Source organism: Falco peregrinus, chromosome 1, assembly GCF_023634155.1.
Source record: "Falco peregrinus isolate bFalPer1 chromosome 1, bFalPer1.pri, whole genome shotgun sequence".
Lineage (NCBI taxonomy): Eukaryota > Metazoa > Chordata > Aves > Falconiformes > Falconidae > Falco > Falco peregrinus.
Genome location: NC_073721.1, coordinates 127,719,101 through 127,736,834, shown reverse-complemented (window position 1 = coordinate 127,736,834; position 17,734 = coordinate 127,719,101). Strand labels below are relative to the sequence as shown.

At 45.0% G+C, this 17,734-nt stretch overlaps 1 protein-coding gene across 2 annotated transcripts in view; it reads left to right on the top strand.

Moving 5' to 3' along the window:
- The window catches only part of MAP1A (microtubule associated protein 1A), a 66,763-nt gene that overhangs the window by 21,724 nt on the left and 27,305 nt on the right, over window positions 1–17,734 (top strand). The window contains exon 1 of one of the 2 annotated variants that reach the window (XM_055818317.1): window positions 9,373–9,457. The exons of the other annotated variant lie outside the window; for it this stretch is intronic. The gene's annotated coding sequence lies outside the window, so the exon portion shown is untranslated. Of the gene's footprint in view, window positions 1–9,372; window positions 9,458–17,734 lie in introns of those variants that run through there. 2 annotated transcript variants of the gene reach the window in all.

Sequence of the window (17,734 nt, the reverse complement as noted above, 5' to 3'; positions counted from 1 at the left end):
GGGCGTAAACCCAAGAGGGAATAGTGCCTAAAATGGGTGTCCTTTTTGATCCAGTGTCTGAAGAACATTTGCTTATTTCGCATCTTCTTTCCGTTTCTTGACTAGTAGGCCTTATAAGCAGCAAGTGGCTGGTAACTGTAATATCCCAAATATACACACAATTTACTAGCACTAGTTCGAAGGGACTAACATTTTACTACTTTAAATTTAAAATACACCTGGAAGAACAGTTCCTGTTCTGTAATCATAATATACAGTTATTTCTTGTGGTACCTTTGCATGTAGTAGCAACTAGATCCTGTGGCTGTTAGTTTTTTCTTAGAATTTTTTGTTTGTGTTCAGACTTAAATTCATTGAGAGGAGCCTCCATACAATGCCAGTTAAATCCGTGTGAACCTGATGGGTTACAGGTTCTGCAGCTTCAAGGAATGTGGCAGAGCTGTTCTGCATTGCTTACAGAAAAATGCCTGCATTTCAGCATCTCGCTTTCCAATTCTGTCTTACTGTGGAGAAGTGAGACTTGTATGGGTTAATTAAAACTGTACCTTTTTTTTAAGCACATCCTCTACAGTCTTTGACATAAACCACAGCCAGCCCAAACACTGTGTAGAAGGCACAGGTTTTTCTTCAGGTAGACGTGTGCTGCTTGTTGGAAACACTTTGGGAGAAGCCTTTACCTTGAAGTCAGTATTAGTGGTATTAGGAAAACACTAGGGTTTGATCCCAGTGTCACTAAGAAGTCACTAGGATTTGATCCTCATCCCTCTGTAATAAGTAACTAAGGGTAATTGCTGATCAAAGGGGTTTTTAACAAAAGGAATGATCTTGCTGTAACAGATTTGAGAATGTTTTGTCTGGTGAGAAAAGAGTTAACTGTTAACCATGAGGTTGGAGATGTACCTCCTCAACTTTGTCGTTGTCTAGACTTTAGTGTAAAAATAGTTTAGTTTGTAATGTACAGCTTCTTGCTATGGGACTGAGAGCATAACTGTTTGCTTAAACCGGCCTTGAAGATGAGAATAAAAGGGCTGTGTTACTTGTCGGAATTTGTGAGCCTGGATGGAGCTGCGACTCCCCGGCTGCCCAGCGCTGTTTTTACTTTCCTGCCTTAATAAATACTTAGTGAATTTATTTCGGACTCTAGCTATTTCAATTTCAACTATAACACCTCCTTCCTCTCTGGTGTTTTGAGCCACGCTTTTGGGCTCCAAGGGAGTCATGCTGCACTCATGCAGGGGACACACTGCTGTTCTTACTGTGCCCCAGTATTTGCCTCAGTGCCTCTTTTCATGTTCCTTCTGGTCTTTTAGTGCTGCTCATGTTTGCTCCAGTTTCGCAGCCTTGATTTATAAACCTCTTTATCCTTTCCACCGAGAGTTCTAGACAGGTCATCTTCTGTTGTTTTCCCTAAAGCTTTTGAGTTGCTGAGTTAAATTAGGATCACCATTTTTAAAATCTTATTTTCTGGGACAAGAGAGACCAGAGTGTTGCCACAGAAAACTCACAGGGTTCATGAATTTGTTTAAAGTATGAATTGGAAAAGAGGCTGGTGACAGGTGCTGACAGTCTCTCTGGACCGCCTTGGGGATGCTATTAACACAAAAGTAAAACCTTACTTGGTGAAGAAAATGATACAGAACTAAGCAGAATGGATGACTTGGGCTATCCACCTATAAACTTGTGAAATACCACAGCAAGTTTAGAGAAGCTAGTTCTCTATAGCTCAGGCCCTGAAGTGTCAGAAAGAGAAAAAGATTATTCTCAAATTAAAGAATAGAAGCCTAAATATGTAACTGCATTGGACCTGCAAAGCAGCTGAAAGAATTAAATACTTAAGGGATGGAAGGTTCCTTGAAATAGAAGCATACAAACAACTATTGAGGTGTAACTTCATTTAAAGTGGTTATTTAAAAGATAAGAAAACTTGGCAAAAATGAGAAACAAATCTTTAGTCAGAATTTAAGCAACCATACAGAATTAAAAAAGGTACAAATATCTGTAAATAAGAAAGGAAAGAGGAAGTAAGGAAGACTCAGTAAATAGTTGCATAGAAAAATGCAGAAGTATTCAGCAAAAACTAGTAGCCTTTAAAAACATCCCAGTAAAGCCTGTAGGAAAGGAGTAAAAATTGCTGTACCTAGACAGAAATGAGGATAGCCAAGAGGATTTGAGAACTGATTTGCTGAAGACTAACAAGTAATTAGTTCTTTTGGTTTACTGAAAGCAGATAGCCTGTGAAAGTCAGTAACTGGATAGTCAAAGGAAAAGCAAACCTTCCAAGACGACGGATGCAAACAAATCCCTGCGCTTCTCTGCAGTCTTGTCTATAGCCTCTGCGCAGCATGCCATGGTGATAGCCTGCTACCTCTTCTCTTGTAATTACTTTGACAGTCCTGTGTAATGAGATCTCACAAGCCTGGGATGCAGACTAACGGAGGGGTTAGAGTTCTGTGCATTGAGAACTGCACACTTTTTGTGCAGAAGTGCAGAGAAGTAAGTACCTGTCCTTCCTAATAAAAGCATATAAATCAATATCAGGGCTATGGCTGGGTCAGGCTATGGTTATTCTTCTTTGTCCTAACACTTTTCAGAAGCTGGTATACTGTTCATTGGAATCTCTGTTCTCATTAAAGCCCTTGGCCTATAGTTGTGAAGAAAATCAAGTATTTGAGCAGAAGGCAGTGAGCAACTCAGAGCTGTTGTTCAGAGAAGCACGACCTACCTAGACTGAACAGGTATTCTAAGCCCTATTCAGTATTACACTTTAGCTGTAGTTCTTGGAGGTCTCACATTTCATAAAAACACCCAGCCTTCACTTACATAAAAATGTTTTAAATATCATGGTAGAGAAAAGCATGGAGATGTGACCCTGGTGGCATCCCAAAATTTGAAAATAACAGAAAAACATTTTAAGAAGTTGCTCCTGTTATTTTTTGCAGGCCTGGGGCAATAGCCAGTCTGTGGCTTCTTAGTATTTATGATTCAGCACATTCCTGTCTATTTCCCACTGTCTCAGGTGTGGAGTTATGAAATAAGCATTCGCATTGTTAACAGTTATATTCCATATGTTATTCCATATCCTAGTCAGAAGGGAGCTTCACCTAACATCCCAGGAAGCTGAGACCTTTTCAAAGCCTCATGAACAGGCAACAGAATTCCTCAGCCAAAAGACAGGGTCTTTGTTTCAAACCATAGTGATTTGGTGACTGTTGTCTGCTTGACTAATTGGAGAAGAACTTCTTTTAGTCTAAGTGGGGAAAACTTCATCTCTCTTCTCTAATTCAAGAGCCGCAATAAATCTGTCCTTGCATCAGAGAGTAATAGTGTCCTTAAATACCAATGTTCCAGTGGTCCTTGGAAGTGAACATCAATGAGCCTTACCTCAATACTGGTAAGAGCACTGGTTTTCTGGTTTGGGATTTTTTGGTTTTGTTGTGGTGTGGTTTTTTTGTTGTTTTGTGGGTGGTTGGTTGTTGTTGATTTTGGTGTGTGTTTGTTTCTTTTTTTCTTTTTTAATCCTAAACTTCTGTGTACTCCTGTTCTATGGTCCTGGTGCCAGGTCTGTGATGTCCTATATCTGTCAGGCAAACCTCCTGATTTCCTGAAGGACTGAAGAAACATAAATATTCTTGATTATAGCATCAGAGCTCTGTAGGTGTTACTGGGTTTAGAAAGTAGGAAGTGGAAACTAGAAGCTCAGTGCCCTCTCTTTAGGCAGTGGAAGGGACTTGAAACTCAGCAAGTGCTTTCCTAGTTAGTGCCCCTTTTCTTCTGCTTTTGACAGCTATTTTAAGCCTTTTTTGCTAAATGATCATTTGCTGTGTTCTTTAAACCTAAAAAGAAGAGGTTATCTGCAACTGTTACCTGATCACATGAAGGCAGGAGGGTTTCCTCAAAGAGCTGCTGTGCAGGAGGCTTTTTAGGCCAGTTAAGTAACTGGTGCATGGTAAAGGCAGTAGCTGTTTTAAGAACCTCTTGGGCTTTGAGGAAGTGTCTTGCTGGTCAAGCAGTACATATACACCAAAGGACTGTGCTTTGTGCAGAACACCATACCTCATAAGTAGTTTTTCTTTGTAAAAAAACACTTGCAAAGCACAAAAAGATGCAGTCCTGTCTGCTGGAGCCTGAGCACGTAACCAGGAGTGGAAAGTGACAGTTGAATTAGAGACAGTAGATGCATCAACCTTCAGTCATGAATTCCATAGAGATAACGATTTCTGATGTAAATTCTCTATAGCAATTGGAAGACACTGAATTTTATGACCTGGACAGAGACTTTGAGGCAAAAGGGAGGTGAAAGCATGATATGATATTGTTGAAACAATGTAATTTCCTTATAAAACAAGGTCATGGATGGAAGATAACAAATTGCCCTGCTATATATTAAAAAAGTTTTAATATGGTTAAGGACATCAGAATAGTTCATGCGTAAAAGTGTACTTGCATGACTGTTGACAGAGAAGGATTTTGGAACAACTACTAATATCTGTAAATGTCCTGATTAGACAGTTATATCAAATCTTACTTTGCTGCTTGAAATAGAATATGCTGTATCGATAGAAAAAAATCAATACAGAAGGAGACCATGCTGCCCTAAATTTCCTGCTAGGGGCTAAATTTGGTCACCGTTGTAATGGGCATAGAAAAGGAAAAGGCTGCAGAGTTGTGTGTCACTGTGTGAAATGTCCTAGCGCGTATGCCCTTCCCATATGTGCTGGGGGGGAGCTGTGAGCCTGACGCGCTCTGAAGAATCTATTAATGGCAGTGCAATTTCCAACACAGAACAGTTCTGGACCGAGGCTGTCTGAGCCCCCTCCCTTCCTTCCCACACCAGTTGCAATGATCTCTGGAGGGACACACAGATGTGTCTCGGTGTTGTGGGTTTATTGGGAAAGACCTGAAAAACTGTAAGCTGGATGTAATTATCCTGTAGGCCAGGTCCATGCTGTAGGCTGCCACCTGGGCATTTCTTACACTTAGCTGGGTGATGTTAACTCAAATATTAAGAAGCCTAGTTTATCTGCAGCAGTAGTGGCAAATATAGTCCCTTGCTTTGTCCTCAGCACTGCTGCAAAGCAGCACCTTTTAGGTAATCTCCTTGGCTCACCTTGTACATCTTAAGGCTGAAGAAGGGGGCTGCATGTTTATTTTGCAATCGTTCTGCATCCCTCGCCTGTTTACTTTGGTCTTTACTTCTGACTCCGTATTCACTTCGACTGTGCAAACCTCTCCAGCTTGTGATATACTGGTTATAGTGGGATGACAGGTGCAGTAAGTGGTTATAATGATCTCCTCTGTTTCTAAGAATATCTGTTGTGGTGCAGAGGGGATAAAAAAATGAGTCTGAAGTAATGATGAGCAGAGGAGGCTGGGAGCATGGACAACAAAGGTAATATATTAATGTTAAGGGTATAGGAGGAGGGCAAATATAGCCTGTATACATATGCCAAAAAAAAAAAAAAAGTACAGGGAGTACACTACAATAGATTTTCTCTTCTATGTTTTGATGGAAATTGGTAAGCTTTTGCTAACTGGTGGCTAAAAAATTTTCCAGAGCTAGATTGAATATGCAGTTCCAAGTTGTTATATTAAGGATCAACATAAATGTCTTCAGGATATGAAAGAAAAAACCCCGGAACATGGGACCTTAAAAAGGACTTGGAAGGACCTGGGGACCACTAAGATTAGTGTTACACCAGTGTTCTCAGTGAACAGATGGATACTGGCAGATGTTTCCTGATGCTGTTCTTCACCATGGTGAGGGAGGTTCTCACCAGCATCACTGTCACAAGCAACATGCCCTGGATCTGTGCGGGGCCTGTGCTGTTTGACACGTTCATAAATGATTTGGGTATAGTGTTAATGCTGAAATAACAGAGCTGCCTGCTGATTCGAAGTTATTGATGACCACTACATCAAGGGCTGGCTCTAAAGAATAGCAGCAGTCTCAATGCTTAGCTGCAGTCAGAAAGCAAATGGAATGCTAGGAATTAGAACAGTAGAAAACTCCATAGAAAACATCATTATACCCTTATGTTGGTGTGTAGTGCTCACAATTCTTAAACGTGTTGTGCGGTTCTTCTCCCTCTTTTCCTGTCTCGGAAAGAATATTTTAACAAGAGAAAAGTGACAGGGGTGATCAAAAAGGCTTCACTACAAGAGGAGACTTAAAAACCAACCAACCAACCAACCAAATAAAAAACCCCACAAACCTAGCAGTTCTCACATTATAGAAAGGGCAGTGGAAGAGAGTGTGACAGATCCAAGAATACAAAACATCTAGTGAAGGTTAATGGGAAATTATTCTTTTTTTTTTTCTCTCTCATAACCTAAGAATTAGGGGGTATCAAATGAAATCACTAAGCAGAAGCTACAACCCAAATATACAAAAGGAAGTAATCTTTACATGTGATTTATCACTAAACAGTTGCCACAGAGTTCAAAAGTCTATGTAGCTTCAGAAGGCAATAGAGAAGCTCATGAAATTTCTACACAAAGATGCAGAAACAACCTTTGTTGGTCAGTGAGGGCATCTGCCAGGAGCCGAGAGGTGTAATTGGGAGTAAATCAGTCTGTCATGTATTCTGTGCTCTTTCCCTAACTGTCCACTCGTGGCTGTGGGCTAGGTGGACTCATGGCCTGATCCAGTGTTCCCATTCTACAGTTCTGGAGGATTAAGGGTCATGAGAAGGATTTTGAGGCTAAACTTTATCAGATGAGGGAGCAGGGATGCACAGATACACTATGGAATGGGCTTTTCTGCATCATCTCCACTCTTTACAGGCACGGATAAAGAATACAAGGAGGTATGGTGGGCTGTGTTCTGACTGCTGTCCAAACAGTTTTAATTAAAACTATCATACCAAATTGACCGAAATGATTGATCGTTACCTTACAACTAGCAGAACTAATTACAACAGCACCAAGAAGCAGCAGCATGAAAGAGCCTGGGACCAGCAAGCAGGCTTGCTTCTGTTCTTTGAGGCAAACATTTCATAGAAGTGAAAGCTGGAATTCTGTTCCCCGTGACTGAGTGCAGGGTTGAGGAGCTGAGCCCTCCTGCAGCCAAAGATGGGACACTTCCAGTCTGTGCAGTGGTTTGCTTCTCCACATCACTGATCACTTGTTTCACAGCCCTGGCTACTGTCAAGAATCCATGTCTGTGAATTCCATGATGACAAGACTTTGCTGAAGTCACATGTAAGTGCTCAGTAGACACTGAACTGAGTGTTAAGATCAATGGGTGGCTGCAGCCATTCAGCTGTGGCCCCTTCTTCAGCATATATAGAACTGTTCTTCATTGTAATTCCAGCCCTGACATAAACCCAAAGGAATTTTTACTTTGAGGTAGTCTTTGTAGTTTCCAGTAGACTTGATCCATTAGTTCCTGAATTAAATAAATGTAAATCCCTAGATTCTCATTCCATATTATGTAGTACACATTTCAAAAAAAACCTTTTCGCTTTCCACCAAAACAGAAAAAGGGTCAGCTTTACTGGGTTCTCTGCTGAGTTCATCAGCTCTCTGCTCTTGTTCAGACAGCAGGAACTTGTACTCCTCTTCAGAACCAAGGCTTTTTCACCCAAAAAAGCTGGCTTCAGACTGAACCCTCATTTTCTTTCCAAAGATGAAACCCTTTTAAGTATTTCAGTTGAGAATCATGCTTGAAAGTGTTGACGATTACCTGTCTGTGTTTATGTTGGTGACCAGAACCTGCTGCCCTCTGGGTCGCTGGCAGGCCGGTGTGCCTTGCTGCAGGTCTTTCAGAGAACTTTCCAACACTTCGTCCCAGGATCTAACAGTCCAAAGGTGTGTGTTAAAAAGAAGCGCTCGATCACTTCATGGCAGTTGTTGCTGTATTCCTGTGGCTGCGAGGTTATGCTGAACTGATGATTCTGGTGACTGGAAGGGAGCTGTGTCCCTTACCATCTGTTAGCTGTCTGGTTTGACTGTCAAGTGAGGGGTTGGGCACAGATCTACAGAACTGCTCGCTGCAGTGACTTTTGTGTCAGAGGTGAAAGCAGCATCCAGAAGGCTCTGTTCTCTTGCAGTACTCACCACCGAGGCTCCAGCCCACTGGGAGTGGTTCCCAGCCACCGCAGCAGACTAACTGGCATCATCAAGCAGCTGGTGTTACTGCCTGTGCATTGGAACTGGCAAGCAGGAAGACTGGGATGTGACAGGTGTAATGGAGCAGTTCAGCAGCTCCCATAGCATGGAACTATCTTTTTCAATTGTGCGTCCCTTGTGAGGTTTTTAATCTTTGGTCTTTTTAAATAGGGCATTAAGATGAGGATGTGTTCATTGTTAGAAACATATGAAAATCTAAGAATTTTGATTCCCAAACATTAGTTTTGCCTGAGGTTCACAGATACTTGCCACTGATTGGCAACACCTAAAAACTACGGAAGAAAAGATTCTAGTTATTTTTTTTAAACTCATCAATATTTTGTGATTTTATTCCTGAACGTGCTATTGTCTCTGACAGCCCTTGGAAGATCACTGAGAGGGAGACTTGCTGTAGTCTTTGTAGGCAGGACATCTCCAGCTTCCCCAGTTAATTTGTAATCTAAAAGTAAGACAGGATCTTGTATAAGGCCTAGGGCACCGGTAGCAGTTTCAGCACTTGCTGTGAAAAAAGGTCACTTCTGGTGATTGGCTTGCCTTGGAGTAAATCTGTTCCAATATCAGACTGATAGGCCTAAGCCCAGCAGAGCGAGGAAGCGTGCTTCTCTGTTGGATGCTATGGAGGTCAAACGAGCCAGGCATCCGTGCTGGTTATGAAGCAAATTGCGAGGTTCTTAGAAAGTGATTTAAACCTTTATCTGAAAACAGTGCTGGAAACAGGTGTCCGGAGGTCAGGCTGCCGGTGTTCTTGCACCGCTCATTCCAGTTCAGTTGTGGGTTCGGTGGGATCCGAGGTCACCCATGACACAGCTCAGTTCGCCAGCCACCGTACACCAGTGGCTGCGATGCCGTGCCTGTGTCCTGGCCCCTTATTGAACTGGGGGAGCTGCTCTGCAGTGGGACCCCAGCATGAGGCTCCGGCTGAAGTGATTCATGCCGAAGCCCCCCTCCGAAGAGACGGGGGGTGTGCCCCTTTGGGGTGCTCCCATGAGGAGTAGCCTGACTGCAGGAAAAACCCGTGCGGGTAGGGTGGGAACCCGCACGTTTGCGGGACTTGGTGCAGTTTCGGGGATTTTGGAGCGCTGGCCAGAACCCCGGCAGTCCGGTGGGACTGCGCTCCCCCGCAGCCGCCGCGGAGCCCGCAGCCCGCAGAGGGTTAAGGCGGCCGGGCTCGCTGCGGCCGGTGCCGGGGGGGGGGCGCAGCTCCGCCCCCCGCCCGCGCTGACACCGCAGCTGCTCCCGCAGCCCGGGCTGTGCCGGCGCGTCTGCGGCTCCTCGGGCCCCGCACGGCTGCTGCTGCTCCATGGGCCGCTCGCCGCGGGACGGGATGGTACGTGCGCGGCCCCTTCCCACCCTGCCACCCCCCGCCGCGGCTGCCAGCGGGGCTGGGGGGCTTGGGAGCGGGCAGGAGCGATGCTGCTCGGGGAGGGGGGGGTGCAGCAGTGAGCCAGCACTGGCTTTGTTCTTGCTCTGATGCCCTTGGCTGCTAGGAAGAGAGGTGGTGGCCCTGGGGGGGTGGGCTGTAGGTGCAGGTACCGGCTCCTGTCCTCCGCCTGGTCCCCGGGCGTGAGCTGCTGGCCCTGCGCTGCCCTTGCAGAGCAGCGGGCGAGGAAATCTTTGTGGAGATGCGTTTTTCTTTCCTTGGAACTTGAGCCGGAGGGCGGGGGTGGGTGGGCAACCGACTGGTGGCTGAGGGGGAAAGGACTAGTAACGAGAGGGAACAGTGGCTGCAGATGGAGGTGACTTTTTTTTTAAAAAAAATGCTCTGAGGACCTCGCCCCTTCTCAGCTGCTTGAGCCCTGAGTATAGGAGCAGAAGCCGAATTCCCCAGCTGCTCAGCTGTTTACTGCACTTGTGTCATTAGCTCAAACGCAGAGAAGGAAGTATGAAGATGGGTCTAGAGAAGAATCTGGAGAAGATATTATGCCTGTCAAGGACTTAAGGAGTCCTGCAGCATTATGATTTATCCCAGTGTGGTCTTTCCTGAAGATGGGGTGCTACTGGGGAAGGGAGGAGGTGGCACAAGGCATCTCACAGATGCTCCTTTCGGGCAGGGCTTGGTGAAAGCCAGTATTAATGTCTGTATCACTGTTCAGCACCGTGCTGATGCTGGAATGAGGCTAATGCCAGTCAGGAGGGGGGAGGGTTGTTAAGGTGGACTGTCATGCTGATGATGAGATGGCAGAGAGGTACAGGGCCCCTTTTCCAACCTCTCTTTCCTTTGGTGCTGCACACCCACACGCGAGCGGTCTTGAAGTAGCTGAAGTCTGGCTTTGAGCTGCTCAACGCTACAGTATTTCACTACAGGAAGCCAAAAAGCATCCAAATGCGTCCAGTTAGTGGGGGAGGAAAAAAGGGAAGGTTCTTGTAAAATGTGAGTGATGCAGCCTTTCTAGGGCAGCGGAGAAGAGAAGATGCAGCCAGGCTTGGAGCTGATTTTCATCTAGTAGGCTATAGGGAGGGGTTTTGTGCTTTGGAAATGAGAACAGCAAAGCTCTTTCCTGTTCCTAGCAGTAGTCCTTTGTCATCCCTTACCCTGCTATGTTTCCTGTGTAGCACAGAGGTGCAAAGGGCCAGCTTCTCCCTTTATCATTAGGTCTCCTGCATCACCGGTAGTACTGTGTGATGGTGACACCTTTGCAGTCCACAGACACGCAGGATTCTCTTTTCACAGGGTATCTTTGACATCCTTCAGTGTTGCCACCAGCAAACACCTTGTTAAAAGTGTTAAATCATCTGTATGCTAATGCTAAAATGTGTTGAAGGATTTCAAAAGAGAGCCTTTTATCTCCAGGGTCCAGAGCTAGAGGGGCTGTAGCAGGGTCTGGCACAGTGCACAGACCAGGGTATGTGAACATGAATATCTCTCAGATGCTGCTGTTTTGGGCAAGAGGGAGAAGGAAAAGAGGCAAACCTCATTGACCAGGGAGGGAGCAATGAAAAGAAGTCAGCGGTGATGCCAACAAAAGCTTTCTTAATAGAGAAGAGAGTGGGCTGACAGCGATCAGACTGGGACTGTCGGTGATGTAGGGAGGGGAAAAAGGAGGGAGCTGGACACGTTTATCACACAGTGAGCTTGGAGGGGAGGAGCGTGGCTGCTGCACACTCACACACGCAGAAACACACGCGCACACACACACACACTGCGGCAAATTCTGCAGCTGGTGCCTGCTGGCTTATGACTGCAGAAAAAACAAGCTCTGGTTTAAACTCTCTGATCTCAGAGACGAGGCTGTTTCTATTCCAAGTAGCTCTGGTTCCACTGTGAAAAGCCCTGCAGCGTGGGCACTCTTCCAGAATGACAGGAATTCCTTTTTCTTCTGATGGGGCAGGGGCCTTTTGCTGTATAAGGTCAGTACCCTCCTTATCTCCTTGATGGCTCCGTACTGGTTGGTGGCATCCAGACTGCATGTCTGTCCTTATACTTTCTCCAGCAAGTAGCTATTGTACACAGGCTGGGAATCGGTGGGTTTTCCTCTCCTCCTTTCCTTTCCTGCAATCTGACAAGGCCAGGTTGTCAGATCCTCTGCCCTCCTCACATTCAACAGGCAGAGAGATGTGTAGCTTTGCAGCGGTTTCTTTCCTGACAAAACAATCCAAGTCTTGTCATGCCTTTTTGCCACTCTTCCTCATGTCTGTGTTGTTGGCATACCTGAGTCATGTCCTCAGCAAATGCGGGGGTAAATGGATGATGGACTTGAGCACAGGAGTGTGGTGAGCACAGGCTCTCTCTGGTGAAAGCGAGGAAACCGTGTGTACATGAACAGGAGGTGCAGGGTCTCATTCAAAGGAGCACGGCTGGACACCAGAGTAGGGGTGGAAGATGGGTTCCTCAGCAAGAGCTTCTATGGTCTTGCACTCTTTGTACGTGTTCATACACAGACCATCCTAAGTAACTCCTGGGATGGCTGCATCTCACAAAGGAAGAAGAAACTGAGAGCCAAATAAGGATTCAGCAATTTATCTTTGGGGTAGTTGTCTGACTAGAGAGATCCTAGCGGGTGCTACTTCTGGCCACTTGGCTAGCACAGCCAAGTGTGCTAGGTGCATTGTCACAGGGTTGCCACTACTAATTGATGGGTAGAGAAGAGAGACTTGAAAAGAAATGCTATGGGGGACCAAAGACGACGAGGTTGTCTGGTTAGCATACAGGGACCGGACAGCAGCAACTAGCTGAAAATGAAGGGTGTATCCACTAGCCTGCAAAGTGTTCGTTAGGCAGAAGCACCTGGGGAAGAAAGGGAGGTGCTAAAGGCTAGCCATCAGCCCAGTAACTGTGTGTGGGAGGACAGACAGTGTTATATGTAAATGAATGCTTAGAAATTACTCTGGGGGGAATTTACTGGGGTGGAAAAGAGGATTTGTTTTTCTTTTTTGCTCAAAAATCCAGAATTAGCTACAAGACCACGTCTTTCTGGACTCCAGCATCAGCCTTGTAGCTGTTGATAAGGAAAGACTAAAGAAAGTATTGAGCTACTTTGGTTCTAACTTTTCTATATTAGTTTTTTCTTCATCTCCTTAGAAGTACTTGGTTGAGTAGTATCGATTCCTCTTACAAATACATAGGCTTTGCGTTTGGAGTAATGCTTTCCCTTCTGCTAAAGCATTAAAAGTAACAAATTTCTACCAGTTTTCTGAAAACTGGTGGGGCAGCAGAGGGGAGTGATCCCAATAGGTGCCTTCGCAGGGACAGTATGCATTCTGTTTGGGCTGCCATCGGGGCACTCACCACTTAGGCACAGGCCATCAGACAGTGCACTTCTGTCTCCAAGCATGCTGCCACTTCACCAGTTGGTGGTTGTGACTCATGAGAGGGGCTGAGGATGTTGTAGGGGACTGCAGGGAACATGGAGGGAGCTGGGATTATTGCAGCGCGACAGTGCAGGGTGGACACAAAAAGCAGCCTTTGTTAATTCCATGCCTTGCTGTGCTTAAACTCTGTGTCTTGTTTTTATCTTCGCTTCACGCTAAAGAAATGGAGATAAATTTCTACACATGCTGACTGGTGACTACAGATCAGTTCTCCTTTCACACCTTTGTCTCCAGGATCTCAAAAGCTACTGGAGTACTAATGGAACAATTAGTTGTGTATCCGGCTCTTCAGGAACTCTCTGTCCTTCTGAGCCTTTATTCATAGATGAATTTGAGCATTGGTGTCCTCGGCTAGCAGGTTCTTAGTTCTCCCAAGACAGGCCTTTAAGTCTTGCTGGATCAATCTGTCAAATGTATAGAATAATATTGGGTTGGATTTTTTTTTTTTTTTTACTGGGGAGTGCAATTTTGATTCACTTACACCTTTCTGAAAAGCATCATCATCCCAGTTTCTGTGTTTTGAAAGAAAGCAAGACCCTTCTTTTCTTTTGAAAGTAAAGGCTTGGATAGCTCCTCTAAGAGGATGAAGGTTGAGAGTCTCAAGTGGAAGGAGGCATGTAAGTCACAGAAGGTGTAGGATTTAATATGCGTGTCTATTATCAGTGTGTCCTACTGAATAACTTGTGTGTCTCTTTGCACATACTATTGTCTTGCATGAGCTTTCTTGTGAAACGCTGAAGTCTGGCAATTTACTAGAACCTACCTTAGAGCTCTGGATTCACAGTTCAACCAGGCATGTAAGGTATTTGTGTCTCTGGCATTCTGCAAAACAAGAAATCTGTTGTAAATTTGTGCTAATTCTTGAGGTCCTGGAGAAGAAGGTGCAACAGGAGGAGGACTCATCTGTTGTTGCCAGTCAGACACGTGGAAATCTATCTCCTTGTCTTGAGTGTGAAATGAAGGTGAAAACAAATCACAGAGCTTAGGTACAGCAAGATGGTTTCAGACCCCTCCTAAGCAAGAGGCTGAGCCTCTTCTGACTCCCCTGGGAGTCAGCTAAATGCCTTAGGCAGCACTGGCTTAATAAGTGGTTGTCATTGAATATGCTCATAGAATACCTGACCTGAAATTCTTGCAGCTGTTTTAAGGTTGGAAAGGAGAGTCCGTTCCTGCCTCTGAGATACTGGCCATGGTAATAAAATAGCAATACCAGCTGGCAGGACATAAGCAGCACAAGCTATAGCTTTAGCTCTCACCTGGAGACTTGTCCTGAAGCTGCATGGTACCGCTGCACAGGTGAGCTGGCATTTGCTAGCTCTGCTTTTCATGTGTTTTGGTAGTCCTGAGAAAAGTCCTTTTGGGTGTTTCTAGTGAAAAGATGAAGGCTATAAAAGCTTAGTGCTGTTTTTCATGACGTGTTAGAGCTACAACTAGATTGTGCTAAAAAAGCATGGCAGCATAACTGGCAAGTCTGGATCGTTTGTTTCCTTTATTGACTTGAAAGTTAAAAGATTAAGTTAATTGCTTTTGCACTTGCTGTAGCTGACCTTTATTTCAGCGGGATCTAGCCATCTTGCCTGCACCACTCTATTAAGCTCCAGTGCCAAATTCTGAAATAATTAAGGAGAAAACTGGAAGGAAAAGGCCATTAGTTATCTCTCTTTCGGATGTTGCCTGAGGAATGTCAGTCTGTCGTCAGGCACTCAGGGTGCTAATAGCTGTCTTAGAGGAGAAGTGGACAAGAAGCCAGTGATTTACCTTCTGGTTGACTAGATTTATGTTCTGAAAAGCTTCCTAAAATGGTTTAAAAGGAGTGAATTGCAGTACTTGGACGGAAATGCAAACACTGCCCAGGCCATATAAGAAGTAAGCGGCTTCAAACAAATCTGACTCCTTTCCCTGGTAGAAAAACAATGGTTAGGGTGGTTCTCTGTGGCTTTGACCTTCTTTTTGAAGAACCAGAGTGCAGGCTAGTAGGTATGAACACAATATGTGTTTTGGCCCAGTTCCTGGTGGCTGGATTTGCATGGGAGTTTTAATTGTTATGAGGTTTCTTTCTTGCTGCTGGTCCATAGGCAAAGGCAACTGTCAAGGAAGAGGGAGGCATGGGAGTGTGGAAGGGTTTGTGCTTGCATGGCTCTAAGGGAGCTGAACAAGTGAGGGGCCCCGAGACAAAAGTATTCGTTGTAATTGAGGCTCTTCCAGTCCTCTTTATTCTCCCAAGTCAGTAAGTCCAGTCACCGATTCCACTGTGTAATTGGCAAGCTGAAAGAGACCTGGCTAGACCGGGTAGCGTTAAGAAGTAGGGGCTCCTCTTTGGAAGTGAGACCTCGGTGAGCTCAGTGCAGATGCTGGTGAGAGGCAGTGCGGAGCTGGCTTGTCACCAGCACTGAGAGAAGAAGATGTCCCTACTCAGCTGGGAACCTCCTTGGCTTCTCCCAAATGCCCCTCTCTTCAGTGCTGAACAGACAAGGACTGCATTTGCCAGTGGAAGGGACAGGAGGCCTTGAAGCTCTGCACTTTGAAATAACTTTCTGTATCCCATTCATTGTTGCTGTACTCTGAGCTGTAAATCAAATCACAGGAATCCAGACCATGTAAAGAATCTATTAGGTGGCAACTAGACCCAAGAATGCAAAGTTAAAATGCAGCAAAGAAAGATGTTGGCAGAGGACAGCTGCTTCTTCTCAAGGGCTGGCAGAATACAGTCCTTCTGTGCTTTACCACCCCAGCCACACAGAGTCCACAGCTGGGTTAATATCTTTATCTTAAATGGAGATGACATTCAGCCGGTCATCTTCAAAACAAGCAGGTGAGAGGGAAGAAAAGCTACTTAGAATGAAACCGTTAACAGTACAGAACAGGAAGGAGGTTTGAGGAGTCTAAACGGATCAGAGACAGGAGCCTCTTGCCAGAAATGTGGCACCTCACTAGGCAGACAGGAGGAAATCTCAGAATTATTTCCTTATTTGTGACAGCCATCCCTTTCTTGATACATCTAAGCTCTCTTTGCCTCAGGCCGCTTGCTTACACATTTCATGTTGATCAGTTGTCAGGGGGGAAAAAACAAATGAGAGAGAAAAATAGGACAAATCAAGAACTGTACCTCCAAGTCAGTCAAGAGTCAGCATTACGCAGATACTTCAAAACTAGAAGAAATGTGCCATTGTCTTGAATCTGTGCTATGTTCTGGTTGTAAGAACATATATCCTGTGATGCATGTTCTTACTAAAATTAAGAAACCAGAAGCTGTCTGACTGGGTGACATAAAGGAGTCTTGAGCTGTGAAATCTGAAACAGGGCATCTGCCTCAGTGCCAAGGGGAACAGTTTTGTGGGAGCCTCTGTTCAGGGACCGGCAGCAAATCGCAGCTGAAGTCCCACTGACAAGGAAAACATGAAACATTAATTCTGTTTCCAAAGGGACCTCTGTATGTCTGCCAGGGTGTTGGTGGAGTGAGGGCACCAGGTCAGAGGGTATCTTAAAGTTTAGGTTTTCTCTTGTGAATTTAACTGGAGATGTTTAAGAAGTTACAGCTCCAGCTCCTCACAGCTGGAGATAACGCCCCTGTGCAGAGCTGTGCTCTTGGTTCACGTGAATGCCATACACTGTTTCACAGCAAAAGGACGCAAGGCAAGGTTGAGTCAGCAAAACTGCTGAAGGGAACAGAATCTCTCGTGACCGATTCTGCACCTGGCAAGCTAGATGGAAGTGCTCTTCTTGTCCGTTAATGTAGCTCAGTGGTGGTGTAACTTCCAGTTGAGGGGTATTTAATGAACAGTTAGGAACAGTAACCTCTGGAAATAGATACAGCTGTTTCCAAACTGAACATCTGTGCCTTCAGTTAGTAGTTCTAAAATGGCTGAGCTATCAAATTGCTCTTTAGCATAAAAGTGAGACAGTATGTGCAATTAGGAAGCGATGAGATTGTTGCTATGGTTGGCACAGTATAGAAATAGAACTTGCCGGGGAAGTGGCTGTAGATGACATGAAAATCACAGGGAGGAGGGAAGGTAGGAATTACACAGGCAAATGGTTACGAGGGGTATCTCCTGTCCACAACCTCCCATACCTTAAAGAATATTTCACCTCCTCTGGCCCTGCTGCTGGTTCAGCTTTGTAGCAATTCCCCAGGAGGTGGTCGGTCATTTTGCAGAGCCTGTTCTTACCTTAAAGCATGATCAGTTCTCCTGACATGCAGTAACAGTATGGTGAGGTAAGTTATTAACTATCTCCAGCTAGATCCACAAAAGGAAACCTGAACACACCTTCAGACACCTCAGCCCTCTCCATCCTGACAGACTTGGCAATGGTTCTGGATGCCCCTCCTGCTTTGTGTAGGTCTTCACACACATGCTACAGTTTTTGACAGTATTTAATATGTTGTGCTTTCCCATTTTCTTCAAAATCTGTTGCTGTCTGCTCCTCCCAGAGATAGTAGCCTTTTGACCCTAAAGACTGGTTGCTGCTGTGGTTTTTTTCTTTCTCTGGCCTGCCCAGTGTGATTCTTAATTAATTTCACTCTTTGAGTCTGCTCCTGTTGAGAAACTTCTCTCCTTCTTGGAGCTTTCTTGCCGATGCTGTCTTCCTTCTGTGCCTTTTTTACACCGAGTTCTTTGCTTGTGGAGTTCTGCAGCTTTTAAGGCTTTTTCTCTGCCTCTGAGCTGTTGCAAAGTTAGTGCCTATTCTGTCCCAAATCAGCTGCTCTCTTCTATCCTGATCTTAGCACTTGATGGCTCCTTTTACACTGAGTTAAGTTGTACCAGTGTTTCCTGGAAGCATGTCTGCAACTGAT